General features: G+C 44.4%; 1 protein-coding gene across 5 annotated transcripts in view; it reads right to left on the bottom strand.

The window, feature by feature from the left end:
- Window positions 1-15,877, bottom strand: part of RAP1A (RAP1A, member of RAS oncogene family) — a 43,665-nt gene extending 27,788 nt beyond the window's left edge. The window contains exons 1-2 of one of the 5 annotated variants that reach the window (XM_030000207.2): window positions 15,772-15,870; window positions 15,050-15,168 (exon numbers count right to left, since the gene is read on the bottom strand). The gene's annotated coding sequence lies outside the window, so the exon portion shown is untranslated. Of the gene's footprint in view, window positions 1-15,049; window positions 15,290-15,771 lie in introns of those variants that run through there. The other 4 variants (XM_030000209.2, XM_030000211.2, XM_041119775.1 and 1 more) reach the window with 4 other exon arrangements.
- Between the last annotated feature and the right edge of the window lie 1,424 nt (window positions 15,878-17,301).

Here is a 17,301-nt window from a genome sequence, read left to right on the forward strand (position 1 = left end):
CGCCACTTACCCAGCCTGGCGGGGGGGGGGGGGGGGGGCGGGCGGGGAGAAGGAAAAAAAAAAAAAAAAAAAAGAGAGAGAATAAACCTTCTTCTGAGTGCTGGCTTGTACATCACCCACACCTCCCATTTTCTAGAGCGGTCTGATTTTCACATGCGGAAACCAAAATATTTAACATTTCCAAGGGGAAATGTGCTGTCAGCATTTTACAGATTTGGGAGAGAAACGCGCAGATGTCTGTGTGAACTCCAGCACCTCCCATCTCAGACTGGCTGCGCTACCCCAGCGGCCATCGCTTTCCCATTTCCCCAAGAGAGGGGCAGGTTCTTGGGACATTACATCCACATGTCTTGGTTATTTTTACCCTGGCAGTTAAATACAGAATCATGGCTACTATAAACAGACCTGTTTAATTTTGAACTTGTAAATGTTCTTCATGCCAGTTTTTTAAGTTATTATAAACTAGGCCATGAAAAGGGGTGGATTTTTTTTTTTTTAAAGTGTCTACTAAACATTGCTCAATATTCCACCAAAATCCCTTCATTTCTCATAGTCGTGTTTGCAAAACAAACTCAAATCCAGCCCTTCTGCAAAGGAAAGATTTACTTTCATCAAAATCACACTAAAACTGACAGATGCCCTCCACAATAAAAAAAACCCCCAACAAACAGAAAGAATGATACAGCAGCGAAGGCTGGAAGCACAAGACCCAGGGCTCTACCCTTGGCTTCACTGAGGACCAGCATTTGCCAAACCCTAGGCTGCAAACTGCCAGCGGTACCGCGCCGGTTCGGCCGCACGGCTCTGGCACCGCCGAACGACAGCTCCACTCACCATCTGCTCCTTAATTTGTTATACACCATGTTCTTAGATATTAAATTACTCATTGAAGTCAAAAGCACATTAAATACTTCCCTAATATTAATCAAAGCTGTCAACAATTATGCAATTGTTACATGCGAGCTACGGAAACGTGCCGGGAAGAGGGATGGCAGATCACAAACGAAAGGGTGTTTGTCTGCAAATCACACAATTAATTAACAGACACCTCCCCTAAAAATTAGCAAGACAAACACCACCATAGACTTAGCCTGTTAGTTAGCACAGAGTTTACTTAAATAATAAAAATCACTGCCATAGACTCACTTGCCAAGTCCATTCCCCAAGGCAGTCAATCTCCCTGTCTTTAGGGTACACAGAAAACCTCCTCCACCTTCCCGGAGGCCATCAACACCAGAAAAATGAGAGGGAAGGAAAAAAAAACCAAAAACAACAACAAAAAAAAACAAAACCCAAGACTGAGCAGAAAGCAGAACTTCAGCGTACCTTCCAAGTACAAGTTGACAAACTTCCATTCACACAATCTTCAGAGTCTACCTCTATTTCATTACTATCACTGCAGTATCTGACACCCAAGTAAATGTATTTTATATATTAACATTATATAATAGCATACATCTTTTATACATTATGGCAGGAATCTCACCCTCAATTTTACAATTTTAACGGTAAAAATGTTACCATTTCCACTGACTGCTTTCAGCATCAAATCAAATACAAATCAAGGCAACAAGTGTATAACTAACTGTATGCATAATGATGTTGCAGGATGAGTCACTACCCAACTGTGGAGCATTACCCATTCTGCAGTGTACATCCAGTCCCTCTAGGTTTATAAGCTTTTGTTCTCCTAAATTCAATGCAGGCCAAAACCTGAGTTATTTCTTGTCAAAGCAAGGAAAACATTTTGGTTCCAGGCAGGAATTTACATTGCCTAATCCACCTACTTTATACTTCGGTAACTTCAGCATTAGAAAACAGGTATTTTGGACATTCAGAAACACACGTACTCCTCAGGGGAAGCCTAAGTACACCAAAGAACTGAAGCAACTCATAAGTGAGTTCCAATTCCTTACAATAAGACTTCAGAATTGAATCCAATTCTGAACCACTGCTGTGCTAAAAAGCATTTTAACAAAGTAACTATAAACTGAATTCACTGTGATTAGTGAAAAGAGTAACAATATTTCAGTATTGTGACATTCTAATATTTCTAAAAGAGAACTTTCACCAGTAATTCATAAATTTACAAACAAGAAGGCAGCAACATTTTATAACGTAGCTTGTCCACGATTCAGTAATTTAAATCTAAATACATTTTTTTTGTTGTTTTTGAAGTCCTAGATAAAAACAAAAAACCACAGTGAGAAGCATATGCAAAAAATAAAGCTAGTTTCAAGCCAAATAAACAAACAGGTATTTGAGAACACAAGAGAAAAACAACATTGTTCTGAGGTGTTATTTGAAGTGTTCGACTGGAAAAGGCAAGAGACCGGCCTTCAAATCTTGCACACATCCATTCTCAAAAATTCAAGTCCTGACCGTGTGCTCCTCTGAACCACATCCAAATAGCCAGTTTCTGCATAATTTCACATCTTCCGCGGTGTATTGTGAAGGTTACTGATGCAGGGCCAAAGCCATAAAAGCCTGGGCTAAGAGTAAAGTCCTCTAGCAACAGAGTCGTCCTTTCTGACTTCAGTGTTGTGCTGAACTGGAGCTTTGAGCAAATTAACTACAGCACACACAAACAAGCCAGAGAAACAAACTTCTTTGAAAACAGCGGTAATTCTGTAATTTGAAAGAGTGATCTTACGCACAAATATACTGAGATGGATCTTCCTCAGTCTGTAATCTTTTCTGCAACCAGCTTCACGCTGAACTTGCAATTTTAAAATACCATAACATTAACTTCTATGGAAGTGACTGCCTACTTACTCATTTTAAATTGCTTTGCTATAGAAGCACTCCAGGCAAGGAACAAGTACTTTGGGCAGCTAAAGCTTGCCATGCTGAAATGGCTAATTTATTTTTTGTCCTATTGGTCTGCATTTGCAGAAAGTTGCTAGGGACGTGTGCCAGACAGACAAAGACATGGGAAAGGAAGCCAGAAGCAAAACTCAAAGACCAACACACACTGCATCCCCAAATTAGAACAAAACGCTACGTCACTCGCTGTAATTGGCAGCCTCCCCTCCAAACGGACTGCAGCACTGCTGCAAATTTAATACTAATGAGCACTGATCTGCAAACAGGAGGAAAGACATCCGCCTAAACTGTGCAGATTTAGGAGAAAACAGACTTTTCTCAATTATATATATAAAACAGTTTAATAGAAAGTATTGTGTGGCCACATTATGGAAACAGAATGGTGATGAATCACACAGCTAATGCCTGTGTGGCAGACAGCCGGCAGAACAGAGGTCCTCCCAAGCAACACCATGGTCACACTCAGCCATTTCTCCTCTTCTCATCTAGAGCTACTTGAGTATGTTCAGCAGAGGGGTTTACACAATTCAGAGGAGTTCTTGACAGCTCTTTCAGAAGAAGAAAAGAAAAATACTTCCTTTCCCCCTTCCTCATCAGCAAAACATGTAAATGTTAAAGGGCATAAACATTAGACATAGAAGCCATTTATGGGACTTCTGCCACGTCTTGTCTACCACATCCACAACTTGCCACTGACTTTTAAGTCCTATAAAGGGTTTTTTTCTCCATTTTCTTTAGTGGAAAAAACATTCTGACCTTTTTTAATACAGATTAAATTCCAGACAGACTCTAGGAAGCCCAACTGTAGCAAAGCACCAACTACATTATACTTGGTAAGAATAATTCGTTGTGCTGATAGTAGCTTGGCAACGTTCTTAACTATGTTCTTCCTGGTTTATGTAATTAGAGTAAATAAGTGACATGAGGTAGGTAGATTGTCACTGTAATTTCAGCTTGCACTTTATAATTATTTTCTTTCTGCAGTAATGGTGCCCAGACACTGGTCACAAAGCCCAGGCACTGGTCACTGCTGGGGGCTGGAATCCAGTTTGACCTTATTTGGTCTCCGGCATCGAATCTTTGATGGAGAGACCAATAAAGCTTCCTCCCGATTAAGGTTCCTTTGAAACTTTTTGAAAAAACTGCAGAGGTTTAAAATGCTCTTCAAATGTATTTCTACCCATCAGTGATAAATTCTAAGACTTATATTAAGCCTCTAAAAACACGTCGTCTGTTGGCATGGACCACTGCCCAGCTTTTCAGGAGACTGGGCTAACTTACAAATTCCAGAAAATATTAAGATTCTTTAAATCTTACTGGCAAATCTGCAATAATCGGTTTACGTGTATACACTGGATTTGACCATGTAGACCAATCTAAAGGTCAGGTTTGCATATGCAGTCTAGAGATTTTCACTGCCTTAAAAATACTTTACTGTTTAGCATGCGTCAGCCACAAGCAACCAAAACACCTACCGTTCCCACGCAACTGTGGCTAATTAAACGCCTGTTCTAACAATGATTTTTTGAATGAAAAGCCCCACTTACCATATGGCCACTTATTAATACTACATTGTTTACCAGTTTAAATAAAACCCATACAGCAATGAGTATCCATGTAACAAGTACCTAAATACAGTTAACGATGGATGTATTTTAGCATTGTAAAGTAGAACTGTACCTCTTGAAATGTTTTCATGGCAAATTTTAAGGCTTGATAGGCACCTGAATAACAGTAAGTTAATGTACAGAATTAACTTAGAGGAAAAAGTAACAGTCATTACTTTTTATAAAGAAATGAAGTTATTTAATATGGTACTTAATCCTTCAGTATTTAGCTCAGTCCCTTAATGCTGCTTCCTGGAACCTGGGGGCAGAGGGGGGGTGGAAACTGAATTTTCTTTTACAACAAGAAGGAAATTTTCTTCTACGTAAAGATTTTAACTGAAGGAATATTCAAAAATGTTATTAACACTTCAGTGTTGGAGCCTGAAGGGCATCGCAGCGAGAACTTTCAGGCCAGGAGGGTTGAGAACTGAACCGCTGGCAGATCTGACCTCTGCACTGGGGCTTCTCCGAAGTTTATAAATCCTGAATCTGCCAGGCAAAACTACTTTGACCATTTATCCTGGAATTTCCTCTATGGAAAACAAAAGGTGACACTAACCCCTAAAGGAAATGGCTCTGATAGTTTAAATCAGTTTTATATGAGCCATTTCAGTATTTATAGGTCAAGCTTGATTACAACCAAAATAGATTATTATACAGCTGTCTTTAAACAACAACAAAAAACCCTGCGGGCAGTTGGACTCCTGCTCCCAGAAGAAGACACTATGTTTAACTCACAAGGAAGGGAGGACACATCCTACAGCAGCTAACAAGATGAGCACCACTGGCATCAGCCAGCTCTTCCCTTCCGCCTCATGAACAGTATTCAAACAGCGACAAAAAAAAAAGTTGTCTTTTTTTCATGTGTCTTTGAAATGATAAGACATAAGGCAATAGGAAAAAGAAAATCTCTCCCATATTAGTATGCAAATTTGTTAAACATATGGCCCGGAGACAGTCATGTCAGTCCTGCACTCTGAGCAAGACCTTAGAACATACCACACAATTTGAATGTTAATTGCCATTATCCACAAATTCTGTGCTTTCCATTTTGGTTAGGACATCTTTCCATCGAGGATAAAACTCCCATTCAACTGTTTTTTCTAGAGTAACTCTACAAATACAACATCAGCCATACAAATGCATGGGCACTACCGCCACTGGTTTTAAAATATATTTAGGAACTTTTTTAAACTTCTGCCCATACAGGTGCAGTTAATATCAATTTGGCATGAAAAGGACAACAGAAGAAGTTTCAGCCCCTCAGCTCTGTAGACATGACTTAGTTTTTCTGACACCTGTTAATGGCACACTCAGCTACCCTACCGCCCCACTCAAGCTTGCTTTAGTGCTAAATTGACTTGTACTCAATACCATTTATGATGAGGGTTTAGAGTAAACAGTTCATTTAACAGATAGAGGCTACAAAGCACTGAAATTACAGAATAAAGGAAAAGACACACTTTCTTGGAATCACACCATTGAAGAAAGTGCCCTGGAGCATTAAAACATCTGTTTGATCCTTTTAAGTGAGATTCCTGAAAAAGCTTTATTCTAAATTTGAGTGCATTCTAGTGATCAATATGCCAATGCAGTATATTCATGAAACAAGACAAAGCCATAATAATATTGTAATCCCTATGACTTTGTAAGTGATCTGATGAGTTAAAAGTCCTAAATGCATGAATATTTCATGAGAAAGACTGTCTGGAATAGTTTCAGCCTGTATCTTTAATCTTAATGTTATTTTCAACTACAATTAGCGTTATAATCCCAAGCAGAAAGCAACAATTGGCTAAGTTTATTTTATCTTCACCTGTATTTATTTTATAAATCCATCAAGACTTCTGATCTTCAGGCCCGATACCCACTAACGGTTACCCAGCACAGTACTAACACATCAAATCTCAGGGTAAAGCATGATGTGCTGGAATGAGACTACTTATGCAAAAAGGAGAATTGCGCCAGAAACAACCTTACCCAGTGAACTATGATTTACTTTAAACTATCACGTGGTAGGTGGCATATAAAAAGATATTATTCTGCATGTCAGCTGTCTGTAATGAAAGTTTTCCTCTTCTCAGCAGCCCCGCCCTACAACTTCAAGTTTATTTGCATTAGAGAAAAAGAGCATTACATAAAAAGCAACATAAAAGGCACTGCAACCAATACATCTAGCTGAACTGCTCCTCCCACATACTCGGTGCTTTCCAGAGTAAGGGTCTGTTTCCAACGGATGTGTTAAAAATGTGAGAGATGCCCAATCCCATACAGATTATTCACTTGGACAAAAACTAATAGCGATCTTACTTCTAGAGGCACAGAGCACTCACAACTACAGCCACAGCCAGCTACAGCCACAGATGCTCAGATCTTTAAAGAGCAGATTTGATAGCTATGAGTTCACATGCAATACCCTAATTTAAATATGACAAATTCAAATTTTTTCAGTATTAGAACACTCCAGAACACAATACTGTTGGATCCAAGAAATATTTCAACAAAAACCCCAAACATTCCAGCCAGCCTTGAATTTGCAGTTCTAGCCACTCACAAGTAAAATGCAACTGTCTGTCTTCCTGTAATGCTCCACCAAGTAGCAGTTATGCAATGTAACCGATTGACAAACATGATGTGTGCTACTAGTCACAGTGCATTTTCAAAAAGTAGTTTTCTTCCAGTAACTTTTGACAGGGTGACAATTGCCTATTACAGAAGTGCTCGTCCTACTTCTTATGTGAGTGTATGAAGCATCAGGGCAGCATATATTTTTGACTGCCTCATTTAAGCGATTAATAAAGATCTGTTTCAGCCATAACATAACCACTGCTGTGGACATATCCAGACCTCTTGTTTCAGTGCCCCAGATAGATTTAAATACTTTCCATCTTATCAATATTCAAAATAAATAACAAACCATAATGACTCAAGCCACCTGCTCAACAGGACTGCTATTGCCTGGCTCCCCATATTTTCAGTCAAACAAAGTGAAAAGGGTGGTGAGAAAGCCAAGCCAACCACCTGCAGCCGTGGGCTGTAAGCAGCCCTGAGGCTTCCTTTTTTGCTGTTTGTCCTGCGTTACCCGCTTCTTCCCTGTTACAAAAGCACTGTGGAGGGTCAGACTTTCCCCCCCAGATAAAGGATTTTGTTCATCAAAAGAAAACAAACAGCAGTTTTCAAAACATACTAAGGTCTACTTTTGTCAGCATCTGGATTTCTCAATCAAAAAAATTAAATATGTGCTTTCACCTGGGTTCACGTCAAGCAACTACAGCTGCACCGAGGAAGTGCCTGTTCAGGTATAGCAGGTATTTCCCAACACCCAGCACCCAATACCTGCTGGACCACTCGCAGCACGGGGCAGTAACACACATCAAAACATCGTCTTCATGTGGCCACATTCAGATGCACGCAGAGCTACTCTACCTGCTTCAGCCAGCTGACGCAGTGAGAAAAGAGCCCTTTGTCATGCCCTGTGGACTACTGTCACAAGAGAAACAGACACAACACAGTTTTAAATCTCACCTTTAACTAGATGTAGTGGCTACTACAGTGTTGTGAGTGCAATCTGCAAATATAAAAGTTATAAAACCCAGAACAACTGGTGATCAAAATTAGGGAAGGTTTCCGGTGCCCCATTTCTTCCCACGCACACCTCAAAGGATCTTCCCACAGCAGATGAATGGAATTTAAGTTTAAACACACCATTTCTGATTAGGAATGTAACACTCAGTGCCTCCTCCTTGAACACCACCCATCTTCCCACAGACTCTTCATTTTAATATCATTAAATGGACTACTTTAGACAACCTTAATTATTGCAGTATTTGCAAGGGGAGAAGTGATCTCTCAGTAACCAGTTTCTGCCCCGTTCAGAGCTTTGGAGATCAAAACTTGTTTTGTACCAAACCTGGTAGTGAAGTGGCATCAGTAGGCCTAGCACCAGAAGTGCTTCAATGTAAGTACCAGGTACCAACAGCTGAGCAGGTACATGCTGTGTCCTGACTGATGCTCCGCTGTCACTAGTGTCTACACAGCTTCCCCCTGCACTCCCCTTTCTCCAGAAGGGAGCTCAGAAAATAGGCATTAATTAACAGAATTGTCACTATCACAGGAAAGAACAGGAAGCTAATAATGTGAGCCATTTAGCTCTGAATGGTTTCAGTCAGCCAGCAGACATGTAAAACCAACTCACAGATGATGTCTTAACAGTCACCAACACAACAAGCAAAGCCAACTGAAAAACAAGCAGTGCAGACCCTAAATTTCTTGCAACAGAAAGGCAGCTTGACATAAACTCCCATAAATGCAGGCTGTTCCTTGCAAATAACAATCTGTTACCACTGAGGACAGAGAACAAATATTCACCTATTCAGCCACCATCCAGAATAAGCCACAGGTCGTGTTCTTTCCAGATGTAACAGGCAAAGCGCATAGTCACTACGTTACCTCTAACACAGTCCCAGCACAAAACTGACAGGAGGACACTGCCCTAAGTCAGATGCAGTCAGGAACTGCAGTTTCTTTTTCTCTCCGCAACTCCTTCCCTCTATCAGCAGTGGTACTTGCACCACCACACAATGAGTCAGAGCAAGAAGTGATCTGGCTGAAAACTACATATATATTTTTGGGACTAGCTCAGTTTTCAGGTAGCTAAGCTCCCTGAGTTACCTCAACATCTAAGAGCGCAAGTATCAGAGCAAGGGGGACACTGGAGTGTGTTACTCCATTTAGTGACCATGAAACCACAGCCTGAAGCTCTGGCCACTGGAGCTCCCAACTGCATCTCGCCCACTCTACCAGGTAATACAACCGTGCCATGTAAACGCAATGAAACAGAGGGTATTTCAGCTTGCAATGTATTGCCAAAGGTCTCTGCTACAACCCCCTGCTCCAAACAGGGCTAGCTTCAAAGTCAGACCAGGTCAATCAAGAACTTGCCCAGTCAAGTTCGGTGTATCTCCAATGACAGAGCCTCCAAAAGATCCTGGGCAGCCTGTTCCAGTGCTTAACTGCTCCCACAGAACAGTCCATCCTTGCTTTAACCGAAATTTCCCTTGCTGCCACTTGTCACCATGGCCTCTCGTCCCTTCAGCGTGCAGCGTTGCCTTTCACTTGCCGTGGCAGGCTCCAAGAGACAGGCAGGGTCAGTCACTTGGTGACACATCTACAGATGTTGAGATAAAACCAAACTCACACCAGGAGGTTTCAGAACCTATCTTGCTTATCCACAAGCAGCTTTTGTCAAACATTCTCAGTTTCCTTTGCTTCTAACACTACAAGGTAAACTGATCTTAACAGGCATGAAACATCTACTTTTTTCAAATTATATGTGGTATGATGTATAATCTTCCCCCCCCCCCCCCCCCCCCCATGGAAGACACTATCTACAGAAACCTAAGTTACCTACTCTGCCCTCTCAGGACCGTCACCCACAGCAAGTCCACTCTGACCTTGGAGGATGCTTTTTCATGGCCTGCTCTGACACCTGAGTGAAAGCAAATCAACTCAAAGCACACACAGCTGGAGCCTCAGAGCTTACATTAAAGCCATTCAATCTCGTAGTTGCTTTCAAACCTGGTGATACTCCATGAAATACAACTAAAACATCATTTTTTCATATACTATAACCAAGTTTCTCCTAAAAATCTTACAGTATTGGAACTAATGCTGTGTTGAATGCCAGGTCCACTAGCTAAACGGCAACCTTAAAAAGCATATAATTTGCATTTTTCAAAAACTCAAAGGTATGGCTAGGAAAACCAGCACTGACTCTTAAAATCTTATCTATTTTATAAATCAAAAGAAATGATGCATTCTGGAAACCAGCACTGACTCTTAAAATCTTATCTATTTTATAAATCAATAGAAATGATGCATTCTGGAGAGATTGTTTACGTGTAACTCAAGTAACCTTAAGGAGAAAGTTGGACTAGATGACCATTGTAGATCCCTTACAACTGAAATATTCTGTTCTATTCTGAAAGGGAAAAAACCTAGATGCATCCAAGGAATCTCTATTATTTATGACACAGGACTGTTTTCCAGAGAACCATTCAGGAGGAACATCTGGCCAAACTTCACCCTGTTTATGTAACATCACACTATGGAGTTCAAACCCATGATTTGTTTTCTGGTCCCTGAGTGATCCAACGCTAAAGATGCTGACTCCCGACAGAGGCAGCTCCATTCTTTGACAGCTGGGACCTCTCTGGAAGCCCATAGACAGGGGCACAAATACAGGCAGTGAAACAACAGAGCGGGGGACACTTCCGAGCAGAACCGGTCATCAAGGGCACAACAACCTCACGCCAAGTCACTTAGAACACAGACTTGTCTCAAACACAAATCTAAACTAAATTTGGTTTGGACTATCAAAGAATATTATTTAAATAGAGTTATCATTCCTGCAATAACTTTCCCAGGTGGTGTAGGACATTTAGGGAAGAAAGCTAAAAGCAACACTGAAATACAGAATTAATGTCATATGGCTAGATACTATTTTTTCAACACGTAATTTGCAAGTATGTATGCAGGCTAATCAAAGGTTGTTTTCATTTCAACATATTTATATGTAGCCACAGATACTTTACATTAGATAATATTTTTTTATATCCTTCTTACTCAGAAGATATTAATGAAAGTATATCTTCTTCACACTTATAAACCTTTCTCTTCTGGTATATTATTTCAACAGTTCTTCATTTAACCAACACAGATTTTTTTTCTTTTTTTTTTCATTCTAATATTAGTGTTGGAGACACTAAACTGGATCAGTTAGACTCCTACTCGGTTCTTGCTTCCAACTGTTCTTGAATGCTCAACAATAAAAATTCAACAATGGGAAAGCAAAGGAGTTAAATCTGTGACTTGCCTAAGAGCTCTAATCTTACCATACAACTGCAGAGGATGAATAACCTACTACTACTTCTAACTGTACGGCTTTAAAAAAAAAAAAAAAAAAAAGTCATCAACCATTCTGAGAAATGTTTTACCCATAAAAATAGTGCCTCTCTTCTTGGACTGACTAAAACAATCTATCACGTGTATATGTAGGATTGAAATAAATTCATCTTCATGACTTTATGCTCTATTTAACCATTTCCATTAACTGAAATATACTGAACTTGATTATATTTGCAACACTAGCAGCGGGAAGCATATTGTATTTTCAGTCTGCTGAATAACAGCCATGAGCTACTGCAGCCGTAGTCTCGTTCCAACCTGTGCTTTGTGAACAAAAAGCTAGGTCCTCCTTTATCCTCTCCGTACTGTACTTACGATGCTAGGATACAATCCAAGGAGAAACCTGTTTGAGAGGTGACATTAATTTATACCCAGAGAGCAGTCTAGAAACCCGAATAATCTCAAATCCTGCCTGCCACCAGACTTCAGTACTGCGGCAAATAAAACATAACATCTCATACAAGTTTTAGCATCTGAACAAGACAGACTGGATCAAACAAGATAGCTCAGCAAGATTAACTTTTCTTTCCAACTTTCTAACATCCTTACTTGTCTTGGCCATTAGGTGTCATGTTTGCAGGATCAGAAGCTTTTGCAAAGTGTGAACACAAGTGCCTAAGTAAAAACTTGACCCTGGGATTTATGAGCACCCCTTTAAGAAGATGCTTTCATTAAAATTCTGTTTAATTTCCTATTACCTATTAAATAAAAGAGTAAAAGCAAATCAATAACTACTTCAGAGCTCAGCATAAAATGAATTCAGGCTGTACTCTCATCACCATCCTCACTATCTCCTCTTAAAAAAACCCAACCAAACAAAAACCAAACAAAACCCACCTCAAATCAAGGCCAAAAAAACCCCCAAAACCCCACACAACAATCACCAAGCACAACCCCAGGACTTGACCAAGTATTAAAAGTTAGGTCTCTCTTGAATCTGCTTCTGCAGAATTCAACACACAAAGCTACCAGAAGTACTTGATGTTTAACTTTAATCTGGCTCATCAGAAATTAAAAGAAAGCGATACAATAGAAGTCTTCCATATTATCCTAAAAAAAAAAAAAAAAAGTTTTGATCATGATCTACAGCCAGACCCAGCTGACCAAGCCCAGCAGCGCTCTGCTGAAGTGACTTCAGCAAAGCTGAAAGTAACCCTGGACCAAGGGGAATTCTGAATTTCAAACAGCTACAAGTAAAAAACACTTCAAATATAAAGAATAAAGATTTGAACTTTATGTATGTTAAAAAGATTCACTTCCTTTTCTGTAGTCTAAACAGATAACATGTTCCTGTTCTCAGAATATTAGGATTCCTCTTTAAGGTGATTTTTTTTTTAAAAGCCTCTATAGAGTTGCACAGAAGCAATCTGTTCTCTAAATACGAAGTACAAGTTCAAAGTGCCACTGAGTACGCTGTCCACGCGCATGGTACAAGAAAAAACACTGCAATATATAGTACAAACAAATGTTTAGGATTGTTTATGCCTAAGACTGAGTCAATATACAATTAAAACTTTTATGTTAGAGTATGCCCACATGTTACACCACTGCTATCTAATTACATTTCAATTTTTTAAGAACAGTCCTCAGACTGGATGAAGAGCCTTGAAATGTATCACAAATAGTCTGTGTATTTACTGCTCACGGTTTCAAATATAAACCATTTTGATAAACTGTATAAACATCAGTCTCCAAATAAAAGCATTAACGTGCCACTGGAATTACACTGTGCTAGTAATTTAGTCCATTTGGCACGTAGTCCTCTCAAAATCTTCAGCAAAGCTACTTACCCTAAAAACGGCCACACCAGAGCCAAGACACGTGATGACAGACACCGCGCTTAGCTTCCTTTGAGTCTTGAGAATTACAACTCTTGGGTCTGCCAGCACCGCCTGGGCCTACTAAACGCCATCAAGGTTTGCTCTGCACCGTACGTGGTTCCTTGATCAGACCACTTACACCCTTCTGGACATACTCTCCCCTGTTTACAAAGGCCATAAGAAATATCTGCTTGTAAGAGGTATAGCTCACTTTTCTGTGGATGATCTTAGCCTGACAGAACACAAACAGCCCTCTCCTCCTGGTGCATAGAAAATACTGCGCACGAAAACAGATTATTTTTAGCAGCAGTGTATGTGAGCACAGCACTTCCTGTCGACTCCACCTTGAAGAATGACATGTGTATTCTCCTTCTCATTTCCAAAACTAGGATTTCACAACTTCTGCTACCCAGCACAACAGAGAGAAGGAAGGGACAATCTGCTGAGAACTGCAAGTGACAATTTCCCGGTTTCTAACTCAGCATTAAAAACTTTTGTTGGAGTATGTTGTCGGTCTTCAGGCAATTACGCCAATAAATTGATGGCATTTTTTCTGCCACAATGATGAACAGAACATTAAATGTTTTTATTTATTACACTGATCTTTTCCATAGCAACAGGATGTGAACACGGCATTCCCAGCGTAATGAAGTCACTATAGTAACGTGATAATGATGTCAGAATAATCAGACAGCATTTCATACTTGGGACAGGGTGAACTACACCGCTTCTGTAAGTTAAGAAAGTTGCAGATAGCACAAATGCAAGGGTGCTCCATCTAAAACTTCCCTTTAAATTGCCTCATTTCGGAAAACTTCTCATTAAAGGCACAGACCTTCGACTGCTAACGCACTACTTTCTGTTTCTCCATAGCTTCACCCATTACCGCCTAAAAGTCTCACAGATTTCCACATCAAAACCCTTCCAGAACCTGAGGGATCTGCGAGCACCCGTGAGAGATAATGACATACTGTTTCAGTAAGAAAAAGCAACGACAAAAATCACAACAGTGAAATATTTCACAGCAGACAGCCGCTCTCAACTACAGCCAGTTTCCTCAGTTTAACTCTTCGCATAATTTGGTGCCTCTTTTTACATGGAGCAATACTACTACTCAGACAGAATTACAAAAGGAACAGAAATTATAGAGTGCTGATATAATACTCCAAAGGCAGGCAGGCGTTTTCAAGTCAAACAACTATTTTAAGAAATATTATCTCCCTCGTTAAGCTACTGAAAGGAAAAAACCCAGAGTTTTCATGGTTTGCCCTTCCTGTTTGCAGCTCTTTCCAAGTTCTGAGCAAAGCCCAAGAGCCGATTCCAGTTCTGTGTCGGTCGGTACGGACGCGTCGTGTCCAAACCCCAACGCTCCCGCTGAGAAAGCTTCGCAGAAACCCCGGCACCAAACCCCGGCACCAAAACCACCTGTATCGCAGCTCAAGTATCGTAAGCAAAGGCGCCAATTACCGAGAAGTTATCTAAACACAAAAGTTTCCCTACACGGAGAACGGTTTCTCTTTAAAGCGACCGAAGGAAGCGCAAGAAACCATTTCAGAGCCGAAGCGGCCCGAGACAACGGGTCCCCGGGCCCGGAGGACGAGGGTCGACCGGCGCGTTGCTCCGCGCGGCTCGCGAGGGGCTGCTCAGCGCCCGCTTCGAACACCGAGCCGTCGTCCCACCTGCCTCCGGCCCAAACCCCGCCGACGTCCGTCCGGGCAGCGAAGCGGGGCGGCTGGCGAAGGCTGGCCCTCGTCCCGCCGTCCGCCCGGCCTGGCCCGGCCAGCCCCAACGCCGTCCTCCCGCTCCCCTCCGGCCTCGCTCCCCGTTTACCTCCAGTGGTCTTCGGGGACGACAGCGCGCGAGACCTTTGTGGGCCCCCCTTTACATCTCGGGGAACAGCCAGACGGCGCGCGCTCCCCTCGAGCCCGGGACGCCCGGCGCACACCTGACTATACGAAACACCGAAAGAATTTTGGTTATTTCCCGAGGCACGGCGACACCCTTCGCCGCGCCGAGGGCCAACCGCCCCCGCCTCGGCCCCGCCAGCCTCCCGGCGCCTGGCCGCCTTCCCTCGCCCGGAGCCCCGGCCGCCCTTCGCCGCCGGGGCCGGGGCCGGGGCCGCACAAGATGGATGTCCGGCCCGCGCCCGCCGGGGACGGGGCAGCCCCGCCACCGCCGCGGGACCTGCGGGGCCCGGCGGCGGGGGAACCCCGCACCCGCCTCGGCCGGGGCCCAGCTCGGCCGCCCGCCTCGCCGCGGGCTGCCCTCCCGCCCCGCCGCGGCCAGGGCCGGGGAAGAAGCCGCCTCCCCCCCCCCCCCCCCCCACACCCCCCCGGCCTCGCTGCCCGCCGCCCTTCGCCGCGCCCCCGGGGGAGGGAGCGCTCAGCCCGGCCCCGCTGACACCGCCTGCGCTCCCCGGACCCCCGCCGCCGGGACGCGGCCCCGCGGCCTCGCCGCCGCCAGGCCCCAGCGGGGGCGCCCGGCCCGCCGCCGCCCGCGGGGCCCCGCCGCGCCCGCTCCCGCTGCCTTTCCCCCGCCGCCGCCCCGCTCACCCGCCGCCTTCCGGGCCGCCTCCCGCCGCCGCTCGGCTCGGGGCTCGGCTGCTGTGCGCGGCGGCGGCGCCGCGTCCGCTCCGCCCTCACCGGCCGCGGCCTGGGGAGGAGCCAGCGGGGCGGGCCGGGCCGGGCGGGGGCGCGGAGCCGGCGGAGCCGGAGCGGCGGGAGGGGACGTGACCGGCGAGGCCCGCGAAAAGTTCCGGGCGGCGGCGCCCGCGGGCCCGGGGCAGGTGCCGGGGCCGCCCCCCGCCCCTGCCCCGGGCTCCCTTCCCCGCTGGGCCCTCGGCTCGCCGCCCGACCCTTCCCCGGGCGAAGGTTCGACCGCGAGGGGAGACCCGGCTCCGGCCGAGGGGGCCACGGCGGCGGCTGGGCCTCGGCCTCCCGCCGCCCCTCGGTCAGTCACCACCACCCGGGGGTCCCTGCCCGCCCGGGCACCAGCTCCTCACGGCCGCCGGCTCACCGCCGCTATCGGCGAAAGGCTGCGGAGGGCAGATGGAAACGGGCCAAGCCGTGGCGGCGGGTGACAGCACGCAGAGCGGGGACCAAGCAGATAACGAGGCCGAGAGCGGTTCCTTACCCAGGGGAAGGGGTTGGCGGGGACGGGGGGACGCGGGGCGGACGGGACTCGGTGGCAGCTTCGAGGCCGCCGGGCCCTGCGGACATCGCTGCTGCGGGGAACGCGGTCCTGTCCACCGCGCTGCCATCGTCGCCTTCGCCGCCTCGAACGCGTTTCCTGAAACACAGCGCTTAACGATAGTGTGATTTTTTAAAATTTATTTTAAAAAGCATCAAGAGCTGTAACGTTGAGGTAGACTAGATCTGTAATCAAGGAGAAACAGAAGAAACACCGCGTGTGTATCCCGATGCTGGTTTTATGTCACTTGGGGTTTGTGAGTGACAGCAGCCGTGCGTAAAGGATCAGCTCAGAAGTTCACCATAGTCACTGCTCAGGGTCTCGTGATCTGTTAGATTGCTTCCTCAGACCTAACATAAACTATAATTCAGCTATAAAATATATACTCAAGAAAAGCCAATGTCAACAGTTAATAAATTTCAGTACAATTTTTAATTATTTTTTTCCTGGTTAAAAATTTGTAAATGCCCCATGAAGAGCTGTAACTGCCTCCATGATTTGAATGCTGAGCTCTCCGTGAGCATTACTTAAAATGCAGAGGGATCTCTCGCGTTCGCAAGCACAGCGTCACCTCCTTGCATCACCAGGGACAGGGCAAGGACTGCAGCCACCATCCCCGGGGACGCTCAAGGTGAGGCTGCAGACAAGGGACTCTGCGAGAGGTAGCGGCATTGCTCCGCAGCAGGCAGTGTACCGGGTGTCCTCCCCAGTGCTCCACACTCCTCACTTGCAAAACTTCAGGGACACGAGCAGGAGATTTGTTCAAGTCTAAAGCTAGAGCAATAATATTTTTGCATTCACACTGGCTTTCATCCAGAACTCCAAGAAAAATGCTAAATACTTCTCATCTGGCTTTACAGATGAAGAAACTAAGACAAAGATTAAATGACTTA

The sequence above is a fragment of the Aquila chrysaetos genome, chromosome 24 (genome assembly GCF_900496995.4).
Source record: "Aquila chrysaetos chrysaetos chromosome 24, bAquChr1.4, whole genome shotgun sequence".
Classification (NCBI taxonomy): domain Eukaryota; kingdom Metazoa; phylum Chordata; class Aves; order Accipitriformes; family Accipitridae; genus Aquila; species Aquila chrysaetos.